The 19,989-nt window shown below is 37.7% G+C and overlaps 1 non-coding gene across 1 annotated transcript; it reads right to left on the bottom strand.

The window, feature by feature from the left end:
* Nucleotides 1-18,944: 18,944 nt before the first annotated feature.
* On the bottom strand, nucleotides 18,945-19,051 carry LOC143685397 (U6 spliceosomal RNA). The gene has a single exon (XR_013176633.1). It is a non-coding gene; the product is annotated as a U6 spliceosomal RNA (small nuclear RNA).
* Nucleotides 19,052-19,989: the final 938 nt, after the last annotated feature.

Below are 19,989 nucleotides of genomic sequence, written 5' to 3'. Positions count from 1 at the left end.
TGCCCAAGCACACTCTGTTTCCCAAAAGCTTAAAAGTTGCAGCTTGAATGCAGCCGGTCTGATCTACAGAGGAATCAAATCAGATTTCTGGCTTTCTCACTTCCCGACCATCATTCAATTACATTGTCAAGCAGCCAACCAGGCCCAGTGAGAATGGAAACAGTGGGTCAGCTGAAAAAACAACAAGCACCTCTCCAACCAATTTGTACTTTATATCAGGTCCCAAATGACCAGGAGTGGGATCTGTACACAACAGGGCAGCGCTGAGCTTGTTATCTGCTGTCCTTACAGATGCTCGGGGGTGTACAGTTCACCTGAATGTCTTACATTGTCCTGTCTTTGGTCTTTGTCTGTATCCAGTGACTCTCCTGGCCTGGATATGGGGGGCATTGGACTTGGGGCAGTTAATCCTGTGTGAGGAATGGAACCTGGTTCAATTCTGAAATGTTAAGGAATCCAGATTTTCTGCCGAGAATTGCTCCTGCTTCGTACATGGAGAAGGCGTGACTGGGATACCTTGGGAAGAAATTTTATAGAAAGGAAATTCTAGGATTGGATTCCAAGCCTACGCTTGTCCATTTAGAATAGGTGGAACCACAATACAGAATCAAAAAAAACAAACCTAACTTGTGATTTTCGTCAGGATTCCCTACCGTGCAATACAACAACCAGAGAAACTGTGCTTCTGAAAGAATGTTTCCAGGTTTAAATTGTTGCCACATGAAGCCCTCCCTGATAATAACTGAAAAATAATCTGCAACCTCATTTCATAAAATTGTATTTTTAAAAAATTTTTCCTCTGTTCTTCAGAGTCTTCTATTTTCCTGCTATCAGCCTTAGGGGTCACTCCTCCCTCTTTGTTCTCTTCCTCTTTACCTCTCCCCTCACACTCCCCCACACCCCCCACACCCCTCACACACCCCCACCCCCCCGTCTCATAGCTCCACAAATGCCGGTTTCCTTTACCACCCAGCCCCAGGCTTTCAGGGTGCTTCATTTCCCCTTGGTGGTCTCATTACCTCCCAAATAAAGCATCCCATTGCACTAACACACATGCTTAAAATGATTTGAAAATCTGAGCTTGTTTTTCCACAAGCGCAAGATGACTGTTGAGATAACAGTGTGAGATTGGGTCTCTTCCATGAATGCCTTTTATTAAGTGATTAGACTGAATTTTATTTCCTGCCTAAGGTCAAGGTCAAAGAACCTCTGTATGTCATCTAACCATCTGTTTTTCTACCTAATCTGAAAATAATAGCCTGTCCCTAAAGTTTTTTTTTTTCTCTCACTCTGGTATCTATTTGCAGATAGTCATCAATCCCCTTTGCTTCCCGGCTCCCTGGTGACTTCCTTGGCTCTCTGCGGTGGTGGTAAAAGCTATTTTTCTAAGGAGAAATGCAGCAGCACACAGCAGAGTGGCAGAACAGCCTTATTTAGACTTTGTTTATTGACCATATCATGGTTTCTAGGAAGATTCGGTGATCAGTATTCAGATCATTCTCTGAGATGCATCGTCCCTGAGTCAATATTTTCATAGACCAAGAAAAATAGGAAGGGAAACCGTTCCTCCTTACTGAGTTTACCAGTGTGGGATCTTAACAATCTGCTTAGCACGATGAAGGCTGCGTTTCCTCAACTGTAAAATGCAGGTAATAAAAATTACTTATGCCATGTGAAGGCAATGCTTATATAGTGGTCAGCTTGGCACCTGAGAGGTCAGGAGTGTGTGGTGGGTAAATGAATGAAATTGAGCCAGGCTGCCTGTCTCCCAGTCTTCCCTCAGTTGTTTACTGTCTATGTGACTTTGGGCAGATCCGTGCCTCAGCTTATGGGTCTGAAAAATAGGGTAATAATCGAATCTACTTTGTAGGGTTGTGTGGAGAAACAGAATCTACTCCATAGGTTTGCTCCATGTGTTAATGGAAACACTTAGAACAGTGCCTGGCATATAACCAGTGCTATAAAAGTGTTAGGTATTCATGATCAGAAACTACTGGTGTTAATTCAACTACTGATATAAATTGTGGCTTTGAAAATGCTGTCCTGAAAGGCTGATAAAGTTGAAGTCAAGCAGTAAATATTTTAACTTTGGTCCTGCATGGACTAAGATGTTTCTTTGTTTTTTTTTCCAGTGACAAGAGAAAATAGAAGTTCAGAGTTGATGCTGACTTGGGAAGGCCACCCAAGAAGTAGTAATCCCAGGTGACCTGGCTTCCTCTACATTCCTCAGGAAGCCCATTTGTCCCCTACAGAAAGACCTGTAGAAGCGCACGATCTGAACTCATAATTAAATGAAGCTGCATTCTAAATCTAGGAAAACAGGGTTAAAGGGGTAATCATTCCCCTGCAGGGGTAAAGTTCAATATAGCTGGAGGTCACTGGAGACAATCCCCAATATAGTAAGTAACAAATTAATATTTGAATTTATTTTTTAAAAGGAGGGTGATTAGTTCAAAGCATAGTGGGGAATTATAACTTGAGGACCGTATAGTACTCGGGGAGCTGCTGACAAGGTTTGAAGGATGATACATAACAACCTTACGTCCCTTTAAGACCTTTGCGAAAGTGCATTTGTGCCAATATTTAAATTTTCCATATTTTTTAAACCCTTGGTAGAACCTATAACTGTTGTTAAATACAGGATGCATCAACCATGTGATAAACATGAAAAATAAAAAGCCATTTTCCCAAACCTATGTATATTTCATGTAGCTTTTTAAAATGTGCATCTGAAGACCTGTCATAAGGAGGAATCTGGCATAGACACTGAATTAAGAGTCTTTGGGGTTAAGTGACCTTGAGTAATTCGCTTCTCTAAATTTTTTTTTTAAATGTTATTAGAGAAATTGTGGGTTTACAGAACAATCACACATAAAATACAGGATTCCTGTGTACCACCCACCCAACAACAACTTGCATTGGTGTAAAACATTTGTTACAATTGATGATAACATATTCTTTCATCATTGTACTATTAATTAAAGTCCATGGCTTAACTTAGGTTTCACTGTTTGTGTAGTGTAATGTCATGGATTGTTTACAATTTTTTATTCTGTTATCATATATATAATCTAATATTTTCCCTTTTAATCATATTTAAACATGCATTTCCATGTTGATTGCATTCACAATGTTGTGCAACAACCATTACCAAAACATTTCCGTCATTCCAAATAGGAACCCTGTACATATTAAGCCTTAATTTTCCAATCCCTATCCATACCCCATCCCCTGGTAACCTATATTCTAGATTCTGATTCTGTGAGTTTGCTTATTCTACTTGTTTAAAAACAGTGAGGTAATACAATATTTGTCCTTTTGTGGCTGGCTTATTTTACTCAATATGCTCTTGTCAAGATTCATCCATATCGTCACGTATATTAGGACTTCATTTCTTTTAACAGCTGAATAATATCCTATTATATGTATATACCACATTTTATTTACCCTATCAGTATATGGACAGTTGGATTGCTTCCAAACTCTGGCAATTATGAAGAATGCAGGCATGAACATTGGTGTACAAATATCTGTTCAGGACACTGCTTTCAATTCTTTTCAGTATGTATCTAGTAGTGGGATTGCCGGATCACATGGTAGTTCTGTACTTAGCTTTCTAAAGAACTGCCAAAATGTCTCCCACAATAGCTGCATCACTTTGCATTGCCAGCAATGAACAAGTTTTCCTGTTACTCCTCCTCCTTTACAACACTTATTTCCAGTTTTTAAATAACAGCCATTCTAATGGGCATGAAATGGTTTCTTGTGGTTTTGCATCACATTTCCCTGATGGCTCATGATGTTGAGCATCTTTTAATGTATGTTCTGGCCATTTGTATACCTCCTTTGGAGAAATGTCTATCCAAGTCTTTTGCCCATTTTTAACTGGGCTATTTGTCTTTTTGTTGTTAGGTTGAAGGATTTCTTAATATATTCTGGATAATAAAAATTTATTGGATATATGGTTTCTAAATATTTTCTCCCATTGTGTAAGTTGTCATTTTACTTTCATGATAAAGTTCTTTGAGGATCAAAAGCTTTTAATTTTGAGAAGGTCCCATTTTTCTACTTTTTCTTTTGTTGCTTGTACTTTGGGTGTAAAGTTTTAGAAACTGTTGCCTAACAACAAGGTCCTGAAGATAGTTCCCTTTATCTTCTTCAGGAGTTTAATAGTTCTAGCTCTTATATTAAGGTCTTTGCTCCATTTTGGGTTGATTTTTATATATGGTATGAGGTAGGGGCCCTCCTTCTTCTTCTTTTTCTTTTTTTTTACAAATAAACATCCAGTTTTTCCAGCACCAATTGTTAAAGAAGCTATTCTTTCTCAGTTGAATGGTCTTTGCCACTTCGTCAAAAACAGTTGGCCATAAATTAATAAAGTTTCAGTGGCAGAGAGAGTTCAAATAGAGTCAAGAGGCAACACTGGAAGTTGCTCTTATGCAAGCTTCAGGTAAACCTTGCTACCTATCATAACCTGCCAACACCCAACCAGGGCCATTCCAGCCAATCCTAAAGAACACCTGGGGCAATTTATAAGATTCCACAAGGGTTCCAGGCACTAGAGTAACTTTCCAGAAACTTACAACCTCCAGATGGGTCCCTGGTCCAGATAAGTCCTGAAACCTAGCCCAGCCTCTCCAGAACATTAGATAATTCCATCTCCTTATCCCATATTAGTGACAGACCCTTTCAATATAAATAATTTAGAATTGCCATAGTCCAAGTAACCCGAATGAGAGGTATGGAAAGATCAAAGGTGATGGTGGAATTATACATAGAAGATAGGACTTAACAAATGAATATGAATGCTGAATCATTAAATTGAGATCTCTTTTAGTCTCCAGAATTTTAGAGCAGCTAGAAGTAAAAGCCTAAAATTGTGAAATTGGAACCCATGTCAAAGTCTGAAATACATTCTACACTAATTGTGATGCTGTGCTTTGAAATTTATAGCTTTTTTGTATATATGTTATTGTTAAAAAAAAAAAAAAGATGGAAAAGGAGTCGATTGTGATGGTAAAAAAGTATTTAAGCCCTCTAGTCTCCTATATTCTGGAGCAGCTAGAAGGAAAAATATGAGAGGATTGCATGGTAGCCCATGACACACTCTGGGATCTATCCTGTAACCATTATTTGAAGAGTGCTTTGAAAATGATTGCTTTTTTTATTTCTTTGCTTTGTATACATGTTATACAATACAATAAAAAAGTTAAAAAAAATAGTTGGCCATAAATGTGAGGGTCGATTTAAACTGTCAGTTTGATTCCATCGGTCTATATGTGTGTCCTTGTACCAGGGCCATGCAGTCTTGATTACTGTGGCTTTGTAATAAGTTTTTAAGATCGGGAGGTGTGAGTCCTCCAACTTCATTGTTTTTCAAGACGGTTTTATCCATTCAGGACCCCTTACTCTTCCATATAATTTTTTTTTTAATTAACATCTTTATCGAAGAGAAAAACAAGGAAGTAAGAAATATCCCTGCTTGGGGAAACCTTGTGTAGGATGGAGCAGTGTGCTGGGATCTTTGGAAACTGGTTGCTATGGTGATGCTATATATCTTCTTTTCTATTGCCCTGTGAATCTGTCAGCTAATGGTTTCTTTCTTTTTTTAAAAGTATTTTATTGGCAAATCTTCATACATATACTGTCTATATACATGGTGTATAGTCAGTTCCTCACAGAATCATCACAGAGTTATGTACTCATTACCATGATCACTTTTAGAATGATCACATTTGTATCACTCCAGAAAAAGAAATGGAAAGAATAACGAAAAAGCTCATACATCCCATACTCTTTACCCCTCCCCCCCATTGACCACTAGTAATTCAATCTACCAAGGTTTTTTTTTATCCCTTACTTCCCCTGTTATTCATTCATTTTTTTATCCATAGTTTTTCACTCATCTAGCCATACCCTGGATACAAGGAGAGCACCATATACAAAATTTTCACAAATACACAGTCACATTGTAAAAGCTATAGAGTTATACAATCGTCTTCAGGAATCAAAGCTACTGGAGTACAGTTCAACACTTTCAGGTACTTCCCTCCAGCCACCCCAATAGGCCATAAACTAAATAGGATGTTTATATAATGCAAAAGAATAACTTCCAGGATAACCTCTTGACTCTGTTTGAAATCTCTCAGCCACTGAAAATTTATTTTGTCTCATTTCTCTCCTCCCCCTTTTGGTCAAGAAGGTTTTCTCAATCCTGTGACACTGGGTCCTGGCTCATCCCAGGGGTTCTGACCCACATTGCCAGGGAGATTTATACCCCTGGGAGTCATGTCCCACATAGCAGGGAGGGCAGAGAGTTCAATTACTGAGTTGACTTAGAGAGAGAGAGAGAAAGGCCACATCTGCGTAACAAAAAAAGGTTCTCTATGGGTGACTCTTAGGCATAATTGTAAGTAGGACCAGCTTCTTCTTTGCAAGAATAAGTTTCATAGGGGGAAACCCCAAGATCGAATGGCTCAGCCTATTGATTTGGTTGCCCCTACTGCTTGCAAGAATATCAGGAATTCCCCAAATGAGGAAGTGGAATATTTCCTTCTTTCTCTCCAGTCCCCCAAGGGGACTTTACAAATATTCTTTATTCACTGCACAAATTACTCTGGGATATATTGGGGCATCATTCTAACCCGGACAAACCAACAAAATCTCACACCCTATTCAAGATTCCATGCACTTATAGTGTTCAACCAAACTGACCATGCGAGTTAAATTAGGTAATGTGCTACCCAAAATAGAAATTTTGCACCAAATAAGCATCTCTCCCTTTGGTCTCACACAGAAGTTGAAGTTTTAAAATACGGACGATATCATCCTTTACCCTGTATTCTGATGTACTTTAGTCCTATCCAGATCAGCTTCATTCATATCTCTAATCCAATTCTGATCCCTTTTTCAACTTTTTCAATAGTTCCTGCTTGAAGTAGTGCTGCCTTTCATAGCTTCAGAGGTCTAGCTCTGAGTCGCAGGTGTTGCACAGTTACCTGGAGTTTCTGGGATGACCAGGTTATATACAAACAGCCCAGTATCTCAGAATTTAGAAATAACGGTTACAACTACATATATTTGACTGCTATAAGAACTTATAATCTAGGTCCCTTTACAATAGGGCCCAATCTATTAACCTATACTCTTGACTTCAGTTCACCGAGTTTTTATATTGATGTCAGCCCAAATGAGTGAGGCATAATAATATTTGTCTTTTTGATTCTGATAGTTTTATTCAACATATGATCCTGAAGGTACATTCATCTAGTTGCATGCCTCACAACTTCATTCCTTCTTATGGCAGCTCAGTAGTCCACTATATGTAGTGGACCTCTTCCATTCCTCAGCTGTTGTACCCTTAGGCCGCTGCCATCCATTGTGGATTGCAAACACTGCCACCATAAACACCAGTGTGCAAATGTCCATTCGTGTCCCCACACTCAGCTCCTCCAGGTATATACTGAGCAATGGGGTATCAGGATCATCTGGCAAGCCCACCCCTAGCCTCCTGCGGAACCACCACCCTGCCCTCTGAGGGGATGCCCCTCTCAGTTTCCCTACCAACAGTGAATAGGTAGATCTCTTTCTCCATTTTCTCTGTCACTTGTTTCTCTCTGTTCATTTTTAAACAGTTTTGTTCACGCATCCTACAATCCAACCTAAGTAGATAGACAGGTCTCCAGGATGGACACACTGATCCACTAGGGTAAAGAACTGTAAATTGCTCTCTCCACGCAGCAGCTATCAGCACCCATCCCCCACTCACACAGAAGTGTTCTTCTGGCCCCACTGAGTTTCAAAATAATTTTTCCAGACAGTTTTTGCCTGCTTAATAGTTGTTTTGATGGGAAGACTGGGTCCTGGAGCTCCCTACTGTCATCTTCCCCAGAGGTGTCATGTCACTGAATTTTAGTTTCTGCATCATCTGCTTATCCTTGAAGGATATGAGTAGAAATTATCGTCTTTCAATACCTGCTTCCTCAGCTGTAAAATGTGGGGGTAATAAATGTAAATGCCATAAAACCAGTGCATTAATATGTATGAAACACTGGGAATTGTTACTGGCATATAAAAAACATTCAGTAAGTATGGCACTGTTATTGTTATTAATATTATTACTGTAATCATTATCGTTGCCAAATTATAATATTTTAGAAAGGATGTTTTCATGTAAGATAAAATTTGATCTTATCCTTTTGACTGGAGAGAGCAGCTTCTGAGTTTCCCTATACTCTAGTCAATCAGAAATCTGATGTAGATGTCAGGCTTACTGAAGTTTCAGATCTCCCAGAGGAGGGGGGAAGAGGCTTTTTAATTTATGAAGAAACTGCAGAACCCAGACAGCAATGCAGTGCTCATCTTCTCTAAAAAGAAGCTTTAAAAAAGTCAGAATTTATCAGGAGAGTGGTTTCGTTGTAACCAATTATTTCTGATCAGTAATTTCTTAATATTCTGGGTTTGCACATCTAATTTCTTAAAAAGTTTCCTTGTGGGAGAAAAGTCAACAGAACTTGAATAAAATTATGACTGTTGCACTCCACATACTTCCATGTATTGTCCCAAGGACAATTTGTCTTCACAATATATTCACAAGAGAGTAAGTTTAGAAAACTGCACATATGCATGGATAAGAATTAGTACGTATATACCCAAATCGATGTATTATTTGCTATTGATAATATAATTGCATGTATGCAAATGTTATCAATAATTCTGAGGGAAATGAGGAAATAAGAGAAATAATTTGGTGACATTTGATATTTGAAAATCTGACTTTTGCTTAGCAATATATTATAAGCATTTGTTAATTGACTCAAATTATGCGCCATTCCTCCCACCCCCACATACTTACTCGCCATTTCCCAAACATCTTAAATTAGTAATTATTTCTATGACTACTACTAAAATCTTGTTACACCACCATATTGGAAGAATTACAGATACATTTTTTTTTAACCTTAATCTGTGAGGTTGCTCACTCTTTTCTTGTGAGTCATTTTGAAACCCAGGATACTGCTTAGGACTTCCAGTAGCAGTCATTTTATAAGCTGTTGTTCAATTTCTTTCACGTGGAGAAGAGATCCTAGATGGGGATCTAATTGAGTTAATATAATAAGTGCCTTTTCATGGGAGCAAATCCCTGCTGGGCTGCTGCTTTCTCTTTGAACATGAATCACAGATTATAAAATCTATAAATATCAAAGCAAAATTGGATATACATCTGATGGAGAAATGATACCTTGTCACACCTTATTCAAAATTTCTTTTCAGTAAAGGCAAGATACTTATTTTCTAAATTTTTGATTCGTAGTAGGTATCCTAGTACTTTCTCAAGGTCAACAATAAGATAAATTAAAATAGACAACAAAATGTCCCGGACAAGTAACAACCATGTAAAGCAGCTTTGAGTGTCATCCAAATTATGTTTTCAACTACCACATAGGAGGTCTGCTTGGAGCATTTCACATTGATTTTTTTTTTTTTTTTTTTTTTGCTTTAATGGCTTTCTCGCTTCTGAATTTTGCTTGTTTAAATTGAACAAGCAGTAATAATAGGGAGGAATAACTCTATTCTTTCTCATCTTCTAAAACTAGCCTCAGACCAAATACCTTTTTTCCTCTTTTGCTTTCCTTATGAAATCAGGTAGTGGGATGGGCGCTTGTTCAGAAAAGAGGGCTGTGATAGAGCCCAGCCACCCTGATTTGAATATATATTAGGTAGCCTGCGGCCATCAGGAACTCCTGGTCATTGCTACCAAGCTTCGCTCCATTCTTCCACCCATCACTGGAACACCAAGCTAATTTTATTGAGCTTTTGAATCCCCTGTATCATCATTCATTGATTCATTAGCCAACATGTATTAAATGGCAGTTATGGGCTAGGTGCTGTGCTAGGTGCTGGGAGCCCAGCTGCATTGCTCCTAGCCTCAAGGATAAAAGTCCATTAATCTTTCAATTCCTTGGGCCTCTAGAACATTTAGGCTTTAGGTCCTTAAGACCCCAGAGATCCCATTCTGGATCCCATAGATCTGAAGAATCTAAGGGTTATGAGCACTGGGGTTAGATTTCTATATCCCAGCCTGGTTTTGTGGATGCAAGGAACAGATGAAGGAAGGTGAGGTGAACAGGGATGTGTCAAGACTAGTTCTTTACACGGGATCAGGTCTTACTGCTTAATGGTTATGGATTCAGTCTCTGGTATCAGGCAAACCTGGGTTCAAATCCAGGCTCTCTCTTGTTAAGTTTTGGGACTTTGGGCAAATTTTGGAACCTCCCTAATGCTCATTTCCTAATCTATAAAATTGGGCTACTTAGTGCCTACTTATTGGTTTACTGTAAGGATGAAATTATGGAATGAATGGCAAGCATTTAGCAGAGAGCTTGGCATGAAGGAAAGACTCAAAATAAATGTTCACAGTGAACATGTTTCTGAGATGCTCCTTTCATATGCTTCCTGGAATGCATCCTGGCTTTATAACCTTGTGCAGGTTAAAAAGCTTCATAAACCTTTGTAGCTCCTAGAACCCTTATTCTCAAGGGACTCCTCAGCTTAGTTGCTTCCACTCTGTGCCCCTTCTCAGTCTCACACATTGTACCACATGTGAGGCACAGGCTTGGATAGGTTCTCTAGATCCCAGGAATGAGTGTTCCTGATCAGCACTTTGTGAGCAGACTCCTTTACGGTAACATTGGAGAGGTTCTGAGATTTCTCTGACCCAGATCTCTCTCTACCAAGCTTCTCCTAGCTAGTTAAAGAAGTGGAATTTTGTGTCCTCAGTGAGTTAAAACAATAAGGAGTAATTTTGTTTGATTACAAATTATAAGTGTGATTGGGATGATGGAAAAATTTTGATAATGATTGGTCGTGATGGTAGCACAACATTGTGAACGTAATGTGGAGCACTGAGTTATATATTTGAATGTGGTTAAAAGGGGAAATTTTTAGGTTGTGTATATGGTTCTAGAATAAAAAACAAAACAAAAATCCATTTTTTCGAATTGTACAACATAACAGTGAAAACTAAGTTAAATCATGGACTCTAGTTAATAATTCAATTAGAAAAATATGCTTTCATCAATTGTAACAATTGTTTCACACCAATACAAGGTGTTAATAATAGGGTAGTATATGTTATTATGAGTTATTGTTCTGTAACCCACAACTTCTCTAATAAAAAAGTTATAAATGCATTTTAATTTTACATTGTTAAGAGTTATAAACATAAGGAGGCTATACATAGCTTTATGTGTATTCTTATTTGAGTGACATTATCATAAAAAATATAATTTAACTGAATGCTGGTGGCCTGTAATAGTTTCATTCCTTGGGTCTATGTATAATGCAAAAACACTGATTTAAAGAACTAAAGTCATACATTTTGAAACTTGTATGAAATGTATAACAGGCTAGTATTTTATTAGTGTTTACCTAAATGTCTTGTTAGATTGAAACATTTTTAGCAGAAATGGAATGATATTCATTTTTGTATCATTGAGCTTTGCATGTAACAAGTTCTTAATAAATATCCCAATTGTGAAACAAAAACTTAGCGAGCATCTGCCACACAGGGAACATTCTATAAGGATTTGTGAGGAGCCACAAAGATAGGTAAGATGCAGCTTGTGGTCCAGCAAGACACATGAACAGCCAACCACAATGCTCTGCATGAGGGGAGAGGAGTACCAAGTGAAAACTAAATGCTGGAAGTTCAGAGAAGGAGCATATGCTTCCAGTTGGAGATCTCAGCACAACTTTATAGAAAAGTAGAATTTGAGCTGAGACTTGAGAGAGATGTAAGATTTGGAGATTTTGAGATGGTGCAGGAAGGCTTTGTAGGCAGTTATAATAGCTTGACCAGAGGTCAGAAAGCACAAAGCACATATAGGACATCACCAGGAATTTGATTTGATAGTAGGACATCAAGCCACCAGGGTAGATTGAGATCTCATCCAAAAAGAGTTTGAGGGCCAGGTTATGGAGAGTCATTCCTGGAAGACTGCTGAGTAAGTGAACAACATGAATAAATTATTCTGGTACTTTCCATTTTTCCCAGAGCAGAGAACAAAATGTAATACAGAACCACCAAGGTATGAAGGATGTGATAAAATGGGAGTGCAGAGGATTTTCAGGGGTCCACTGCAAAGGCCAGAGTGAGAACGTCTCAGGAACTCTGGCCTCCATGGCACTTAAAGCTGAAGCCATACAATATAGCCCTTGGTCCTCTATATTAATGTGTTGTTTATTACTCAGGTTATTGAAATCAAGTTATTTATGAGCACGGAGTGCTTCAAGTTCCAGTTAGCTGGTGATCAAGACTCCATTTAGTCCTTGCTTTCAAAAAGATTTCAGGATAATAGAAGGAAAAAGAAAATAATTCAAATACTATTATTGAAAGCTTTTGCCCAATAAAAAAAAAATGACATGATGAGAAATGGAGTTGTCTGAGTGAGTGGAGGACGAGATGCTAGTAAGGAAGCTAATTCAGCCCGCTATGAGAGGCACATAAGGTACTAAATGTGAAGGCCCCCAGTGGGAATGAAAAGAAGGGAAGATGGGAGGTTAGACTTTTAGAATTAATAAACAGGACTTGACACATCATTGCATGGTACGAGCGCAAGAAGGAAGAGTCCAAGATGACCTTACATCTCGGGAGATTAATGAGGTGATGGTGTCATTACTGTAGGATCAAGAGCATGTTGGGGAATGGGAATTTGATTTATCAGTGTGAGCAGATTATAAGTGTCTTCATTCCATGGTTTGCCCAAGGACAGAAATTGTGTGCTGTTCACCTGAGTAGTCCCAGGGCCCAACACAACACTTAATATTGAGAAATTGCTCAAGAGATGTGGAACTGAACTGGCTTATTGAAGTGCTCAGCTCATGGATATTTTGGGCTGGTGCTAGGGAGAAGGGTAGATCTGCCGAGAGTTGAGAAAGGGAGAGGAAGAGTATGAAGCAAAGAGGCAGAGGATAGCACCTGACATAGAAGATACCTACACTGAAGAGTGGGGGAAGGAAGAAAGACCCATGAAGGAAACCGAGACAGATCCTCCTGAAAGAGAGGAGAACTGAAAAAATATATATAGTAGATCCCAGAAACAGTGAGGGAAAAGAACTTCAAGAATGAAAGGTAAGAAATATTTTTTAAACAGGAGTCCGAAAGCACTAGCCATTAAGGAGAAGAATGAACAATTTAAGATGAAGAACATCTGTACTTCAAGCGTAACCATAGAGAGAGTAAAGGTAAGCCACAGAGTTGAGAAGATATTGTTAACATATATAATTAACACTGGACATGGCTAAGAATATATGAAGAACTCTTACCAATAAATAAGAAAAATAAGGAAATAGAGAGGAAACGTAGGCAAGAGACTTGAAAAGGTATTTCATAAAAAGAGGGCATCTAAAGTTTAAAAATGTGTGAAAATTTTTTCAATTAGTAATCATAGAAAAGCAAATTGAAAACACATCAGCCATTATGGCTATAATTAATAAGATGGACTAGGCCAAGTTTTGGTGAGGATGTAGTGCTATGGAAACTGATACATTGTTGACAGGAGTGTAAATTAAGACAAAACTTTGGAAAGCAATTTGACATTGTCTAATAAAGTGGAAGACATATGTATCCTGTTACTCAGTAATTCCATTCTTAGGATATCCCTAAAATAAATATGTGCCCACACATCGAGACATATACAAGAGTATTTATAGCAGCACCATTCATACTGGCTCCATCTGGAAACAACCCAAAAGGCCATCAACTTCAAAATGGATAAGTGAATTGTGGTATATAGTGTGGAACGGCAGAAGAGTAATAAAAATGAATTGATTACAGCTAAATCCAAGAAAACAGATAAATCTCACAAATGTCTCATTGAAGTAACAAAATCTGATATAAAAGAATATATATTGCATATATAGTGTTGAAAAACAGCAAAACTAAGTATTTAGAGAAGTACACTCATAGTAAAAACATAAAGAAGAACAAGTAATTGATTGTCATAAAATTCAGGTAGTGCTTGCCTTTAGGAGGTATGGATTGAGATGAGAAGGGTAATAGTCTACTCTTGGCAGAGTGTTAGTATTTTATTTCTTGGCTTGGGTCATGATTACATGAATGGATAATAATTCATAAAGTTGTATTGTTATGTGGCATGCCCATTTTGTTGTACACCTATTTTATTTCACAGTACAAAAAAGCTTTTTTTTTTTTAAAGAAGGAGGAGGTAAAAAATTTGAGATATTTCAGGGCGGGGTTTAGGTAGATATTAGCAGAGAAAGACTCTTTTGGCTTTGGTAACTAGTGGGACACTCATTAACCATCAAGGGAGAAGTTTCAGTAAAACAGTGAGGGTAGAAGCCACATTTTAAGGGTTAGGAAAGAAAGGGGTCTTTAAGGAAATAGTGACAGTAAAACTTATAAGAAGTTTTCTAATGAAAGGAAGTAGAAAAATGGGGAAGTAGCTTGATTGAATAGGAAGCTTAATTTGTTATTCCTTTATTTCTAAAGCTGTGAGAGTCTTCAATAAAAGACAATACGGAGAGACTGAAAAATGAAAATGATAGAGAAGATCGTTGACGGGTGAGGTTTAGGGTTAAAAACCACAAGTAGGTGCAGGTGGGCCACAGTGGCTCAGCAGGTAGAGTCCTTACCTGCTGTGCTGGAGACCCGAGTTCGATTCCCGGTGCCTGCCCATGCCAAAAAAATAAATAAATAAATAAAAATACCCACAGGTGGTAGGGTGTCACAGGGAGGTGGGCACTTCCTCAGAGATGAACGTAAAGGAGGATGGTAAAGTGGGGATTCAAGAGAGCAAATGAATCAGAACATCCCCTTTTGCTCAATGACACAGAAGGTGAGAAGTGCCAAAATGTTCCATGGTCTTGGAAAAGGGAGCAATGCCCTAGGCAGACCCCAGAGTTGGCGGGTAACTATCCAGGACCAACTAAAGTTGGATAGCAAGGATCTGGGTAAGAGCAATCAGCAGGGATGTGTGGATTCTCTGGCAAACATAATAGCTGAAGAATAAGCATGAAATGGCAGCTCTGTTTATAATGGTCTGCAATTGATGGTAAGGGTGAATATTGCTGGAGATATATTTGCAGGGAGAACTTTAAAAAGCTGAAGAGGTCAGAAAATGAGGTTTCCCTGTTTTTCTCAATAAAATAACAGGCAAGATTATTTGCTGAGAAAGAATGGATAGAGAAGACATCTTTAAAATAAGTATTTTTAATGAGATATCTTCACACACATACAGTCCACCCAAAGTATACAATCAGTGGTTCACAATATCATCACATAGTTGTGTATTCATCACTATGATCATTTTTAGATCACTTGCATTTACATCACTCCAAAAAAAGAAATAAAAAGGAAAAACCCATACATCCCATACCCTTTACCTCTCGTTGTCCACTAGTATTTCAATCTACTTTTAATTTACTTCACCCCTCAGCCCCCTTATTATTTACTTATTTTTTATCCTTATTTTTTTACTCATCCATACATACACTGGATAAAGGGAGTATCAGGTGCAAGGTTTTCACAATCACACGGTCACATTGTAGAAGCTACAGAGTTATACACTTGTCTTCAAGAATCAAGGCTACTGGAATACAGTTAAATAGTTTCAGGTTCTTCCCTCCAGCCACGCCAATACACCACAAACTAAAAAGGGATATCTATATAATGCGTAAAAATAACCTCCAGGATAAACTCACGACTCTGTTTATATGCAGATTCTGATGGAATATTCTGGCTGCCTGGATTGTTGTATTGAAAAGGACCTTGAGGCCATTTCAAGACTCAGACAGAAGGAATGCCATAATAGATAAACAGTATTTTCCTACAGGAGGAGGGAAGAATAACCAGCATGTCATATATTTGTGATGTCTGTTCAAAGTATGGCAGGAGTTCAGATGTAAAAGAAAACCAAGTGAGGTAAGAGCCAGAAATTCAGAGAGAAGGTGACCAGCTCAAGATTAACTGCATGCATGCAGTAAATATTAATCACCAAGTTGATTTTTTTTCTTTCTAACTGGGCTTTATATCTTCCTTACCTCATCTCTTTTCAACTAATTGCCACCATGAATCCAAATCCCTTTCCACTTCAAACGTGGCCTAAAGTATTCCTTGGTTAGCATTTTTTGAGGTTTACCCAACCAAAGACCTTGCAGTAGGAATCTGTACAGGAACCTCAATCCACACTTAAGGAATTCCAAGCTATTCTTGCAGAACACCAATGGACCCTTAGGGATGTTCCCAGAGTTTTGTATAAGGGAAAGAAAATTGGATTTTTTACAGAAGGAACACTTTTAATAACCATGGACTTCAACTCACCATTTAGAGGAGAAAGATGGGCTTAGTTATAACTCCATTTTATAACACACACATATTCCTTCAATTAATACTCATGATACCCCTATGAATCAGATATTATCACCAGCACTTTATCTTGTCTCTTACTTTCATTTATTCAATAAATTACAAAGGAAGGGTGGTGCAATGGTGGCTCAGTGGCAGAGTTCTCGCCTTCCATGCTGGAGATCCTGGTTCAATTCCCAGTGCCTGTCCATGCCAAAAAAAAAAAAAAAAAAAAAATTACAAGAGAAATACATACACCCTGTAATAGAGCACAGAGGTATGCATAGTATAAATTGTAAGTCCCATTCTCAACACACCACACTTCTCTCACCTTTGCTGACTTTATTGATAAATACCATCACTGTGGGATGAAAACATTTGTCAAAGGTGATGCAGTAAGTGATATTGCAGTCATGAAAACCAGGTCCATCTAAAGGCATTTTTTTTCATTTGAAGACATTATAATCCCTGTTTTTTGTCATTTATTTGTTTGTTTCTGACCTTTTTAGTTAAGAAGTTGTAGGTCACAGAAAAATCATGCATGAAATACAGAGTTCCCATTTACCACTCTATTATTAATACCTTGCATTCGTGTGGTATATTTGTTACAACTGATGAAGTAATTTTATTATAATTGTACTATTAAATATAGTCTGTGATTTACTTCAGGTACACTGTGTTTACAGTCCTATATTTTGTTTTCTTTTTACTTTTTTTAATTGAATAGCATAACATATATAAAAGCAAAGAAATAAAAAAAGCAGTAGTTTTCAAAGCACTCTTCAACAAGTGGATATGGGACAGATCCCAAAGTTTGTCATGGGCCACTATATGATCTTCTCATATTTTCCCTTCTAGCTGCTCCAGAACATAGGAGGCTAGAGGGCTTAAATACTTTTTTATCATCACAATCGACTTTTTTTCCTTCTTTTTTTTTTTTTTGTGAAAAATAATGTACATACAAAAAAGCTATAAATTTCCAAGTACAGCACCACAATTAGTTGTAGAACATATTTCAGACATTAACATGGGTTACAATTTCACAATTTTAGGTTTTTACTTCTAACTTCTTTAAAATACTGGAGACTAAAAGAAATATAAATTTAATGATTCAGCATTCGTATTCATTTGTTAAGTCCTATCTTCCATATATAATTCCACCATCGCCCTTGATCCTTCCCTACCTCTCTTTGGGGTTGTTGGACTATGGCAATTCTAAGTTTTTTATATTGAAAGGGCCTGCCACTAATATGGAATAAGGAGATGGAACTATCTGATGTGCTGGAGAGGCTGGGCTTGGTTTCAGGACTTATCTGGCCTAGGGACCCATCTGGAGGTTGTAGGTTTCTGGAAAGTTACACTAGTGCCTGGAACCCTTGTGAAATCTTATAAATTGCCCCAGATATTCTTTAGGATTGGCTGGAATGGTCCTGGCTGGGTGTTGGCAGGTTATGATAGGTAGCAAGGTCTAATTGAAGCTTGTGTAAGAGCAACTTTCAGAGTAGCCTCTTGACTCTATTTGAACTCTCTCTGCCACTGATACTTTATTAATTACACTTCTTTTCCCCCTTTTGGTCAGGATGGAATTGTTGAGCCCATGGTGCCAGGTCTGGATTCATCCCTGGGAGTCATCTTCCACATCATCAGGGAGACTTTCACCCCTGGATGTCATGTCCCACGTAGCAGGGAGGGCAATGATTTCTCTTGCAGAATTAGTCCTACACTTTTTTCTAAAGTTTTTATTCTAGTAACATATATACAACCTAAACTTTTCCTTTTTAACCATGTTCAAATATATAATTCAGTGCTGTTAATCGCATTCACAATGTTTTGCTACCATCACCATCATCTATTACTAAAACTTTTCCATCCCTCCCGTAGCAGTTTGAAGCTGTAGGTATCCAAGGAAAACATATTCTTAAACCTAATCCATTCCTGTGGTTGTGAGCCCCTTGTGAGTAGGACTTTTTAAAAACTATTTTTAATGAGAGCTCTTAACACACATACAGTCCAACCATATTATACAATCAATGGCACACAAAGTAGGGCTTTTTGATGAGGTCAAGTTAAAGTACGTTCCACCTCAATCAGGATAGTCTTCATCTCATTAGTGGAGCCCTTTATAAAAGAATGAAATTCACACACAGAGAGATAAAGCTATGGAGGCAAGAAGCTGAAATCCACAAAATATGGAAGAGAAGGGAGAAACCAGCAGATGTCATCATGTGCTTTGCCATGTGGCAGAGGAGTCAAGGATCATTGGCAGTCAATCTTCAGGGAGAAAGCATCACCTTGATGATCGCCTTGATGATTCCTTGATTTGGACATTTTTCTGGTCTTAAAATGATGAGCAAATAAATTATTATTGCTTAACCTGGCCCATTTTATGGTATTTGCTTTGAGCAGTCTAGGAAATTAAAAACAAACCCAAATAGAAGCTCTGTGCAATTTAAGCATTAGCTTCCCATTCCATATTCCCACCCTAGCCTCTGGTAACCTATATTCTATCTGGCTCTATGAATTTGCTTTATTCTAATTGTTTCATACCAGTGAGATCATATAATGTTTGTACTTTTGTAAAAGTATGGAATGCTTCATGAACTTGCACGTTATCCATGTGCAGCATCCATGCTAATCTTCCCAGTATCATTCCAATTTTAGTATAAGTGCTGCTGAAGTGAGCACTCTGTAAAATTGCTTTATTTATATATCATTGCAATAAGCAGGAAAGACCATCATCAGAGATCCTGCAGACTACTTTTTATCCATTGTTGATTAAACAGAAAGATGAGGGAATGCCAAGAAAATATAAGCTGCTGTGAATAAAGGCAGTTTATCAAGACAGGTTGACCATGTTAGCCCCTGTGTAAGGACCTGGATTTGCTTATAAAAGCAAGTGAGATGCAGAACTGAATTCTGCTCCAACCAAAGATGGTGTAATAGGGACACGATTTATCCTCCCACCTGAGAAAAACTTAAAAGCCAGATGGAATACGTGCCATTTTAAATATTGTTAAATGTGCAATTCATTGGCATCAATTGCATTTACAGTGTTAAAGCTCATAAATAGGAATATAAACTATACAACACTCAATGAGATAAAGTTCACAATATCCAGCGTCCAATAACAGTTACCCAACATGAAAAGAAACATAAAAATATGAGCACAAAATAAATCAAGCAATTAAAACCAAAATACAAATGGCATAGATGATATGATGTATAGATAAAGACATTGAAAGAGTTGTTGCAAATGTATACATATGCTTAAGAAGCTACAAGAAATATTGAAGATGTTAAGTAGAGACATTGAGAATATAAAAAAATACCCAAATCAAACTTCTGGATATAAAAATGGCAATGTCTGAGACAAAAAAAATGGATGTAACTAAAAACAGATTAGACATTTCAGAAGAAAAAATTAGAGAACTTGAAGACATAACAATATGAACTTTCTAAAATGCCAATACCAGAACAAGCATCAGTGAATTGTTAGACAAATTCCAGTTTCACAGTGAGCATGTAATTGGAGTCCCTGAAGGAGAGGTGGGAGGAAATATGAAAAAATATTAAAAGAAAGAATGGCAGAAAATTTTCTAAAATTGAAAAAACTATAAACCCAC

Source organism: Tamandua tetradactyla, chromosome 5, assembly GCF_023851605.1.
Source record: "Tamandua tetradactyla isolate mTamTet1 chromosome 5, mTamTet1.pri, whole genome shotgun sequence".
NCBI lineage: Eukaryota > Metazoa > Chordata > Mammalia > Pilosa > Myrmecophagidae > Tamandua > Tamandua tetradactyla.
The sequence above is the reverse complement of the archived record's forward strand: the minus strand, read 5'-3'. Positions and strand labels throughout refer to the sequence as shown.